This window comes from Mesoplodon mirus (assembly GCF_964341445.2).
Source record: "Mesoplodon mirus genome assembly, chromosome: 1".
NCBI classification, from domain to species: Eukaryota; Metazoa; Chordata; class Mammalia; order Artiodactyla; family Ziphiidae; genus Mesoplodon; species Mesoplodon mirus.
The window spans coordinates 135,774,157-135,786,551 of NC_138976.1; positions in this window are offsets into that span (position 1 = coordinate 135,774,157).

Below are 12,395 nucleotides of genomic sequence, written 5' to 3' on the forward strand. Positions count from 1 at the left end.
TCCTCTCCATTGTTGCTGGCCTAAGGCTTAGTTCACCATACAGCAATGTATATATTGACCTATTTTCCCCTCGACTTTCTGTGATTCCCTACATCTCACCTTTCTTTGCAGACAAGCCATTTGAAATACCCTTAACTTATTTCACAGCCAATAAGTCTTTGAAATAATGTGTATTTTGTAGAGAAATCTTCTTATATAATTAGGCAGAAAATCTGACCTGCCATAGTTTTCAAAACAGCATAATTTCACTCTTCTCAATGATTAATCTGTTGTATTACACAACCTTGGAGTATTTAGCTTTATCAATGACATGTCCTTGAAAAATGTTTTAGAGATCCTACCAGTCTTTGAAAATATCCTTGTGCCTTGTTTCAGTTCCAGTTTTATGTATATTTTCTGCCTTGCACCCGATTATTCCAACATCTGATGGATGGCCTTGGGAATCTAATTCTGGTATTGATGGTTTTGGCTGATTGTCTCCCCTTGTAGCTGCTTTCTTCATTATTGTGTAAATTTAGATCATGAGCTCATGTTTAGCTAAACAGCTGACCTTGTAAGAGGCTTAGGTGTGAACGCTCGTAAGTTTCAGCAGAAAGTCGGCAAAGATTTATTTGTGTCCCTCCAATGAGTGGCCCGCAAGGACCCCGTTTTCTACAAGTGTTGGTCCAATACACCCTCTAGAGGCAGGGGAATCAGACAGGGCTGCTTTGCGGCCCCCGATCTGGGGCAGGAGCAGTGGGTGGCCTGTGACCCGGGCAGGAGCCTCTCCGCGTGTGTCCCAGGGACCCATCTGCCTGCGAACTTCGGTCACCTGGCAGGAAGCTACGATGCCCAGAACTATGCTTAGCTGTGCAGCGCGGTGTACTGCGCGGACACGTTCCACACACACTTCAAGTAAGAGGGCGGCCTGAGTGGAAAGGTGAGAGTTTGGGCAGCTGTGCAGACAAAGAAGGCGCCCTTTGTCCTGGGCCTAAAATCTTGTGACACTCCACTGGGCCTGCCGGGCTCTGAGGGCCCTGCCCTGGGGGCCCTGCTCCCCTGCCCTTTGTTCAGTCACAGCAGAGATGGCCACACCCACTCCCTCAGTGAGGGCAGTGTTCCAACCTCCCTCAGCCCCGCCCCCTCTCTGCAGGTTACCATGGACTACAGAGGCTGCATTCTGAGGCCAGGGCGTTCCGAGAATGCCAAGGGCAGACATGATGACCTTAAATGATTTCCTCTTGTGTCAGTGCTGGAAAACTTTAGGAGCTAGGAAATGGTCCACTTGACAGAAATGTTCAAATTTACTGGCATTTCATATATTCTCTGCTCTAACATTGTCCTGACTCTTTCTGTATATTCTTTACTTATGTTTTGGTTTTCTTAATCGAAGTGTATCTTTTAAATCTTTTCAAAGAAGATTCTTTGGACTTACTAAATCACCTGAATTTTATACGTTTTCTGTTGTATTAAGTTCTGCTCATATCTTTATTTATCTTTTTTCTATGTTCTCAGGGTTTATTGTTTTCATCTTCTGATGTCAATTAAAACACTTGGTTATTCATTTTAATAAATCTTTTTACTTATAAAGATTTGAACTTTTGAAGATTCCAGCTTACTTGTACGTGTCTAAGGGTCAGGTCCTCTCCATTGTTGCTGGCCTAAGGCTTAGTTCACCATACAGCAATGTATATATTGACCTATTTTCCCCTCGACTTTCTGTGATTCCCTACATCTCACCTTTCTTTGCAGACAAGCCATTTGAAATACCCTTAACGTATTTCACAGCCAATAAGTCTTTGAAATAATGTGTATTTTTTAGAGAAATCTTCTTATATAATTAGGCAGAAAATCTGACCTGCCATAGTTTTCAAAACAGCATAATTTCACTCTTCTCAATGATTAATCTGTTGTATTACACAACCTTGGAGTATTTAGCTTTATCAATGACATGTCCTTGAAAAATGTTTTAGAGATCCTACCAGTCTTTGAAAACATCCTTGTGCCTTGTTTCAGTTCCAGTTTTATGTATATTTTCTGCCTTGCACCCGATTATTCCTACATCTGATGGATGGCCTTGGGAATCTAACTCTAGTATTGATTGTTTTGGCTGATTGTCTCCCCTTGTAGCTGTTTTCTTCATTATTGTGTAAATTTAGATCATGAGCTCATGTTTAGCTAAACAGCTGACCTTGTAAGAGGCTTAGGTGTGAACGCTCGTAAGTTTCAGCAGAGAGTCGGCAAAGATTTATTTGTGTCCCTCCAATGAGTGGCCCGCAAGGACCCCGTTTTCTACAAGTGTTGGTCCAATACTCCCTCTAGAGGCAGGGGACTCAGACAGGGCTGCTTTGCGGCCCCCGATCTGGGGCAGGGGAAGTGGGCGGACTGTGACCCGGGCAGGAGCCTCTCCGCGTGTGTCCCAGGGACCCATCTGCCTGCGAACTTCGGTCACCTGGCAGGAAGCTACGATGCCCAGAACTATGCTTAGCTGTGCAGCGCGGTGTACTGCACGGACACGTTCCACACACACTTCAAGTAAGAGGGCGGCCTGAGTGGAAAGGTGAGAGTTTGGGCAGCTGTGCAGACAAAGAAGGCGCCCTTTGGCCTGGGCCTAAAAACTTGTGACACTCCACTGGGCCTGCTGGGCTCTGAGGGCCCTGCCCTGGGCCCGATGCTCCCCTGCCCTTTGTTCAGTCACAGCAGAGATGGCCACACCCACTCCCTCAGTGAGGGCAGTGTTCCAACCTCCCTCATCCCCGCCCCCTCTCTGCAGGTTACCATGGACTAGAGAGGCTGCATTCTGAGGACAGGGCATTCCGAGAATGCCAAGGGCAGACATGATGACCTTAAATGATTTCCTCTTGTGTCAGTGTTGGTAAACTTTAGGAGCTAGGAAATGGTCCTCTTTACAGAAATGTTCAAATTTACTGGCATTTAATATATTCTCTGCTCTAACATTGTCCTGACTCTTTCTGTATATTCTTTACTTATGTTTTGGTTTTCCTTAATCAAAGTGTGTCTTTTCAATCTTTTCAAAGAAGATTCTTTGGACTTACTAAATCACCTGAATTTTATACGTTTTCTGTTGTATTAAGTTCTGCTCATATCTTTATTTATCTTTTCTCTATGTTCTCAGGGTTTATTGTTTTCATTTTCTGATGTCAATTAAAACACTTGGTTATTCATTTTAATAAATCTTTTTACTTATAAAGATTTGAACTTTTGAAGATTCCAGCTTACTTGTACGTGTCTAAGGGTCAGGTCCTCTCCATTGTTGCTGGCCTAAGGCTTAGTTCACCATACAGCAATGTATATATTGACCTATTTTCCCCTCGACTTTCTGTGATTCCCTACATCTCACCTTTCTTTGCAGACAAGCCATTTGAAATACCCTTAACTTATTTCACAGCCAAGAAGTCTTTGAAATAATGTGTACTTTTTAGAGAAATCTTCTTATATAATTAGGCAGAAAATCTGACCTGCCATAGTTTTCAAAACAGCATAATTTCACTCTTCTCAATGATTAATCTGTTGTATTACACATCCTTGGAGTGTTTAGCTTTATCAATGACATGTCCTTGAAAAATGCTTTAGAGATCCTACCAGTCTTTGAAAACATCCTTGTGCCTTGTTTCAGATCCAGTTTTATGTATATTTTCTGCCTTGCACCTGATTATTCCTACATCTGATGGATGGCCTTGGGAATCTAATTCTGGTATTGATGGTTTTGGCTGATTGTCTCCCCTTGTAGCTGCTTTCTTCAATATTGTGTAAATAGAGATCATGAGCTCATGCTTAGATAAACAGCTGACCTTGTAAGAGGCTTAGGTGTGAACGCTCGTAAGTTTCAGCAGAGAGTCGGCAATGATTTATTTGTGCCCCTCCAATGAGTGGCCCGCAAGGACCCCGTTTTCTACAAGTGTTGGTGCAATACTCCCTCTAGAGGCAGGGGACTCAGACAGGGCTGCTTTGCGGCCCCCGATCTGGGGCAGGGGCAGTGGGCGGCCAGTGACCCGGGCAGGAGCCTCTCCGCGTGTGTCCCAGGGACCCATCTGCCGGCGAACTTCGGTCACCTGGCAGGAAGCTACGATGCCCAGAACTATGCTTAGCTCTGCAGCGCGGTGTACTGCGCAGACACGTTCCACACACACTTCAAGTAAGAGGGCGGCCTGAGTGGAAAGGTGAGAGTTTGGGCAGCTGTGCAGACAAAGAAGGCGCCCTTTGGCCTGGGCCTAAAAACTTGTGACACTCCACTGGGCCTGCCGGGCTCTGAGGGCCCTGCCCTGGGCCCCCTGCTCCTCTGCCCTTTGTTCAGTCACAGCAGAGATGGCCACACCCACTCCCTCAGTGAGGGCAGTGTTCCAACCTCCCTCAGCCCCGCCCCCTCTCTGCAGGTTACCATGGACTACAGAGGCTGCATTCTGAGGCCAGGGCATTCCGAGAATGCCAAGGGCCGACATGATGACCTTAAATGATTTCCTCTTGTGTCAGTGTTGGTAAACTTTAGGAGCTAGGAAATGGTCCTCTTTACACAAATGTTCAAATTTACTGGCATTTCATATATTCTCTGCTCTAACAATGTCCTGACTCTTTCTGTATATTCTTTACTTATATTTTGGTTTTCCTTAATCAAAGTGTGTCTTTTAAATCTTTTCAAAGAAGATTCTTTGGACTTACTAAATCACCTGAATTTTATACGTTTTCTGTTGTATTAAGTTCTGCTCATATCTTTATTTATCTTTTTTCTATGTTCTCAGGGTTTATTGTTTTCATCTTCTGATGTCAATTAAAACACTTGGTTATTCATTTTAATAAATCTTTTTACTTATAAAGATTTGAACTTTTGAAGATTCCAGCTTACTTGTACGTGTCTAAGGGTCAGGTCCTCTCCATTGTTGCTGGCCTAAGGCTTAGTTCACCATACAGCAATGTATATATTGACCTATTTTCCCCTCGACTTTCTGTGATTCCCTACATCTCACCTTTCTTTGCAGACAAGCCATTTGAAATACCCTTAACTTATTTCACAGCCAATAAGGCTTTGAAATAATGTGTATTTTTTAGAGAAATCTTCTTATATAATTAGGCAGAAAATCTGACATGCCATAGTTTTCAAAACAGCATAATTTCACTCTTCTCAATGATTAATCTGTTGTATTACACAACCTGGGAGTATTTAGCTTTATCAATGACATGTCCTTGAAAAATGTTTTAGAGATCCTACCAGTCTTTGAAAACATCCTTGTGCCTTGTTTCAGTTCCAGTTTTATGTATATTTTCTGCCTTGCACCCGATTATTCCTACATCTGATGGATGGCCTTGGGAATCTAACTCTGGTATTGATGGTTTTGGCTGATTGTCTCCCCTTGTAGCTGCTTTCTTCATTATTGTGTAAATTTAGATCATGAGCTCATGTTTAGCTAAACAGCTGACCTTGTAAGAGGCTTAGGTGTGAACGCTCGTAAGTTTCAGCAGAGAGTCGGCAAAGATTTATTTGTGTCCCTCCAATGAGTGGCCCGCAAGGACCCCGTTTTCTACAAGTGTTGGTGCAATACTCCCTCTAGAGGCAGGGGACTCAGACAGGGCTGCTTTGCGGCCCCCGATCTGGGGCAGGGGCAGTGGGCGGCCTGTGACCCGGGCAGAAGCCTCTCCGCGTGTGTCCCAGGGACCCATCTGCCTGCGAACTTCGGTCACCTGGCAGGAAGCTACGATGCCCTGAGCTATGCTTAGCTGTGCAGCGCGGTGTACTGCGCGGACACGTTCCACACACACTTCAAGTAAGAGGGCGGCCTGAGTGGAAAGGTGAGAGTTTGGGCAGCTGTGCAGACAAAGAAGGCGCCCTTTGGCCTGGGCCTAAAAGCTTGTGACACTCCACTGGGCCTGCCGGGCTCTGAGGGACCTGCCCTGGGCCCCCTGCTCCCCTGACATTTGTTCAGTCACAGCAGAGAGGCCACACCCACTCCCTCAGTGAGGGCAGTGTTCCAACCTCCCTCAGCCCCGCCCCCTCTCTGCAGGTTACCATGGACTAGAGAGGCTGCATTCTGAGGCCAGGGCGTTCCGAGAATGCCAAGGGCAGACATGATGACCTTAAATGATTTCCTCTTGTGTCAGTGTTGGTAAACTTTAGGAGCTAGGAAATGGTCCACTTGACAGAAATGTTCAAATTTACTGGCATTTCATATATTCTCTGCTCTAACATTGTCCTGACTCTTTCTGTATATTCTTTACTTATGTTTTGGTTTTCCTTAATCAAAGTGTGTCTTTTAAATCTTTTCAAAGAAGATTCTTTGGACTTACTAAATCACCTGAATTTTATACGTTTTCTGTTGTATTAAGTTCTGCTCATATCTTTATTTATCTTTTTTCTATGTTCTCAGGCTTTATTGTTTTCATCTTCTGATGTCAATTAAAACACTTGGTTATTCATTTTAATAAATCTTTTTACTTATAAAGATTTGAACTTTTGAAGATTCCAGCTTACTTGTACGTGTCTAAGGGTCAGGTCCTCTCCATTGTTGCTGGCCTAAGGCTTAGTTCACCATACAGCAATGTATATATTGACCTATTTTCCCCTCGACTTTCTGTGATTCCCTACATCTCACCTTTCTTTGCAGACAAGCCATTTGAAATACCCTTAACGTATTTCACAGCCAATAAGTCTTTGAAATAATGTGTATTTTTTAGAGAAATATTCTTATATAATTAGGCAGAAAATCTGACCTGCCATAGTTTTCAAAACAGCATAATTTCACTCTTCTCAATGATTAATCTGTTGTATTACACATCCTTGGAGTATTTAGCTTTATCAATGACATGTCCTTGAAAAATGCTTTAGAGATCCTACCAGTCTTTGAAAACATCCTTGTGCCTTGTTTCAGTTCCAGTTTTATGTATATTTTCTGCCTTGCACCTGATTATTCCTACATCTGATGGATGGCCTTGGGAATCTAATTCTGGTATTGATGGTTTTGGCTGATTGTCTCCCCTTGTAGCTGCTTTCTTCAATATTGTGTAAATAGAGATCATGAGCTCATGCTTAGATAAACAGCTGACCTTGTAAGAGGCTTAGGTGTGAACGCTCGTAAGTTTCAGCAGAGAGTCGGCAATGATTTATTTGTGCCCCTCCAATGAGTGGCCCGCAAGGACCCCGTTTTCTACAAGTGTTGGTCCAATATTCCCTCTAGAGGCAGGGGACTCAGACAGGGCTGCTTTGCGGCCCCCGATCTGGGGCAGGGGCAGTGGGCGGCCAGTGACCCGGGCAGGAGCCACTCCGCGTGTGTCCCAGGGACCCATCTGCCGGCGAACTTCGGTTACCTGGCAGGAAGCTACGATGCCCAGAACTATGCTTAGCTCTGCAGCGCGGTGTACTGCGCAGACACGTTCCACACACACTTCAAGTAAGAGGGCGGCCTGAGTGGAAAGGTGAGAGTTTGGGCAGCTGTGCAGACAAAGAAGGCGCCCTTTGGCCTGGGCCTAAAAGCTTGTGACACTCCACTGGGCCTGCCGGGCTCTGAGGGCCCTGCCCTGGGCCCCCTGCTCCCCTGCCCTTTGTTCAGTCACAGCAGAGATGGCCACACCCACTCCCTCAGTGAGGGCAGTGTTCCAACCTCCCTCAGCCCCGCCCCCTCTCTGCAGGTTACCATGGACTACAGAGGCTGCACTCTGAGGCCAGGGCATTCCGAGAATGCCAAGGGCAGACATGATGACCTTAAATGATTTCCTCTTGTGTCAGTGTTGGTAAACTTTAGGAGCTAGGAAATGGTCCTCTTTACACAAATGTTCAAATTTACTGGCATTTCATATATTCTCTGCTCTAACCTTGTCCTGACTCTTTCTGTATATTCTTTACTTATGTTTTGGTTTTCTTAATCGAAGTGAGTCTTTTAAATCTTTTCAAAGAAGATTCTTTGGACTTACTAAATCACCTGAATTTTATACGTTTTCTGTTGTATTAAGTTCTGCTCATATCTTTATTTATCTTTTTTCTATGTTCTCAGGGTTTATTGTTTTCATCTTCTGATGTCAATTAAAACACTTGGTTATTCATTTTAATAAATCTTTTTACTTATAAAGATTTGAACTTTTGAAGATTCCAGCTTACTTGTACGTGTCTAAGGGTCAGGTCCTCTCCATTGTTGCTGGCCTAAGGCTTAGTTCACCATACAGCAATGTATATATTGACCTATTTTCCCCTCGACTTTCTGTGATTCCCTACATCTCACCTTTCTTTGCAGACAAGCCATTTGAAATACCCTTAACGTATTTCACAGACAATAAGTCTTTGAAATAATGTGTATTTTGTAGAGAAATCTTCTTATATAATTAGGCAGAAAATCTGACCTGCCATAGTTTTCAAAACAGCATAATTTCACTCTTCTCAATGATTAATCTGTTGTATTACACAACCTTGGAGTATTTAGCTTTATCAATGACATGTCCTTGAAAAATGTTTTAGAGATCCTACCAGTCTTTGAAAACATCCTTGTGCCTTGTTTCAGTTCCAGTTTTATGTATATTTTCTGTCTTGCACCCGATTATTCCTACATCTGATGGATGGCCTTGGGAATCTAACACTGGTATTGATTGTTTTGGCTGATTGTCTCCCCTTGTAGCTGCTTTCTTCATTATTGTGTAAATTTAGATCATGAGCTCATGTTTAGCTAAACAGCTGACCTTGTAAGAGGCTTAGGTGTGAACGCTCGTAAGTTTCAGCAGAGAGTCGGCAAAGATTTATTTGTGTCCCTCCAATGAGTGGCCCTCAAGGACCCCGTTTTCTACAAGTGTTGGTCCAATACTCCCTCTAGAGGCAGGGGACTCAGACAGGGCTGCTTTGCGGCCCCCGATCTGGGGCAGGGGCAGTGGGCGGCCTGTGACCCGGGCAGGAGCCTCTCCGCGTGTGTCCCAGGGACCCATCTGCCTGCGAACTTCGGTCACCTGGCAGGAAGCTACGATGCCCAGAACTATGCTTAGCTGTGCAGCGCGGTGTACTGCACGGACACGTTCCACACACACTTCAAGTAAGAGGGCGGCCTGAGTGGAAAGGTGAGAGTTTGGGCAGCTGTGCAGACAAAGAAGGCGCCCTTTGGCCTGGGCCTAAAAACTTGTGACACTCCACTGGGCCTGCCGGGCTCTGAGGGCCCTGCCCTGGGCCCCCTGCTCCCCTGCCCTTTGTTCAGTCACAGCAGAGATGGCCACACCCACTCCCTCAGTGAGGGCAGTGTTCCAACCTCCCTCAGCCCCGCCCCCTCTCTGCAGGTTACCATGGACTACAGAGGCTGCATTCTGAGGCCAGGGCGTTCCGAGAATGCCAAGGGCAGACATGATGACCTTAAATGATTTCCTCTTGTGTCAGTGTTGGTAAACTTTAGGAGCTCGGAAATGGTCCACTTGACAGAAATGTTCAAATTTACTGGCATTTCATATATTCTCTGCTCTAACATTGTCCTGACTCTTTCTGTATATTCTTTACTTATGTTTTAGTTTTCCTTAATCAAAGTGTTTCTTTTAAATCTTTTCAAAGAAGATTCTTTGGACTTACTAAATCACCTGAATTTTATACGTTTTCTGTTGTATTAAGTTCTGCTCATATCTTTATTTATCTTTTTTCTATGTTCTCAGGGTTTATTGTTTTCATCTTCTGATGTCAATTAAAACACTTGGTTATTCATTTTAATAAATCTTTTTACTTATAAAGATTTGAACTTTTGAAGATTCCAGCTTACTTGTACGTGTCTAAGGGTCAGGTCCTCTCCATTGTTGCTGGCCTAAGGCTTAGTTCACCATACAGCAATGTATATATTGACCTATTTTCCCCTCGACTTTCTGTGATTCCCTACATCTCACCTTTCTTTGCAGACAAGCCATTTGAAATACCCTTAACTTATTTCACAGCCAATAAGTCTTTGAAATAATGTGTATTTTTTAGAGAAATCTTCTTATATAATTAGGCAGAAAATCTGACCTGCCATAGTTTTCAAAACAGCATAATTTCACTCTTCTCAATGATTAATCTGTTGTATTACACAACCTTGGAGTATTTAGCTTTATCAATGACATGTCCTTGAAAAATGTTTTAGAGATCCTACCAGTCTTTGAAAACATCCTTGTGCCTTGTTTCAGTTCCAGTTTTATGTATATTTTCTGCCTTGCACCCGATTATTCCTACATCTGATGGATGGCCTTCGGAATCTAATTCTGGTATTGATGGTTTTGGCTGATTGTCTCCCCTTGTAGCTGCTTTCTTCAATATTGTGTAAATAGAGATCATGAGCTCATGCTTAGATAAACAGCTGACCTTGTAAGAGGCTTAGGTGTGAATGCTCGTAAGTTTCAGCAGAGAGTCGGCAATGATTTATTTGTGTCCCTCCAATGAGTGGCCCGCAAGGACCCCGTTTTCTACAAGTGTTGGTGCAATACTCCCTCTAGAGGCAGGGGACTCAGACAGGGCTGCTTTGCGGCCCCCGATCTGGGGCAGGGGCAGTGGGCGGCCAGTGACCCGGGCAGGAGCCTCTCCGCGTGTGTCCCAGGGACCCATCTGCCGGCGAACTTCGGTCACCTGGCAGGAAGCTACGATGCCCAGAACTATGCTTAGCTCTGCAGCGCGGTGTACTGCGCAGACACGTTCCACACACACTTCAAGTAAGAGGGCGGCCTGAGTGGAAAGGTGAGAGTTTGGGCAGCTGTGCAGACAAAGAAGGCGCCCTTTGGCCTGGGCCTAAAAACTTGTGACACTCCACTGGGCCTGCCGGGCTCTGAGGGCCCTGCCCTGGGCCCCCTGCTCCTCTGCCCTTTGTTCAGTCACAGCAGAGATGGCCACACCCACTCCCTCAGTGAGGGCAGTGTTCCAACCTCCCTCAGCCCCGCCCCCTCTCTGCAGGTTACCATGGACTACAGAGGCTGCATTCTGAGGCCAGGGCATTCCGAGAATGCCAAGGGCCGACATGATGACCTTAAATGATTTCCTCTTGTGTCAGTGTTGGTAAACTTTAGGAGCTAGGAAATGGTCCTCTTTACACAAATGTTCAAATTTACTGGCATTTCATATATTCTCTGCTCTAACAATGTCCTGACTCTTTCTGTATATTCTTTACTTATGTTTTGGTTTTCCTTAATCAAAGTGTGTCTTTTAAATCTTTTCAAAGAAGATTCTTTGGACTTACTAAATCACCTGAATTTTATACGTTTTCTGTTGTATTAAGTTCTGCTCATATCTTTATTTATCTTTTTTCTATGTTCTCAGGGTTTATTGTTTTCATCTTCTGATGTCAATTAAAACACTTGGTTATTCATTTTAATAAATCTTTTTACTTATAAAGATTTGAACTTTTGAAGATTCCAGCTTACTTGTACGTGTCTAAGGGTCAGGTCCTCTCCATTGTTGCTGGCCTAAGGCTTAGTTCACCATACAGCAATGTATATATTGACCTATTTTCCCCTCGACTTTCTGTGATTCCCTACATCTCACCTTTCTTTGCAGACAAGCCATTTGAAATACCCTTAACGTATTTCACAGCCAATAAGTCTTTGAAATAATGTGTATTTTGTAGAGAAATCTTCTTATATAATTAGGCAGAAAATCTGACCTGCCATAGTTTTCAAAACAGCATAATTTCACTCTTCTCAATGATTAATCTGTTGTATTACACAACCTTGGAGTATTTAGCTTTATCAATGACATGTCCTTGAAAAATGTTTTAGAGATCCTACCAGTCTTTGAAAACATCCTTGTGCCTTGTTTCAGTTCCAGTTTTATGTATATTTTCTGTCTTGCACCCGATTATTCCTACATCTGATGGATGGCCTTGGGAATCTAACACTGGTATTGATTGTTTTGGCTGATTGTCTCCCCTTGTAGCTGCTTTCTTCATTATTGTGTAAATTTAGATCATGAGCTCATGTTTAGCTAAACAGCTGACCTTGTAAGAGGCTTAGGTGTGAACGCTCGTAAGTTTCAGCAGAGAGTCGGCAAAGATTTATTTGTGTCCCTCCAATGAGTGGCCCGCAAGGACCCCGTTTTCTACAAGTGTTGGTCCAATACTCCCTCTAGAGGCAGGGGACTCAGACAGGGCTGCTTTGCGGCCCCCGATCTGGGGCAGGGGCAGTGGGCGGCCTGTGACCCGGGCAGGAGCCTCTCCGCGTGTGTCCCAGGGACCCATCTGCCTGCGAACTTCGGTCACCTGGCAGGAAGCTACGATGCCCAGAACTATGCTTAGCTGTGCAGCGCGGTGTACTGCACGGACACGTTCCACACACACTTCAAGTAAGAGGGCGGCCTGAGTGGAAAGGTGAGAGTTTGGGCAGCTGTGCAGACAAAGAAGGCGCCCTTTGGCCTTGGCCTAAAAACTTGTGACACTCCACTGGGCCTGCCGGGCTCTGAGGGCCCTGCCCTGGGCCCCCTGCTCCCCTGCCCTTTGTTC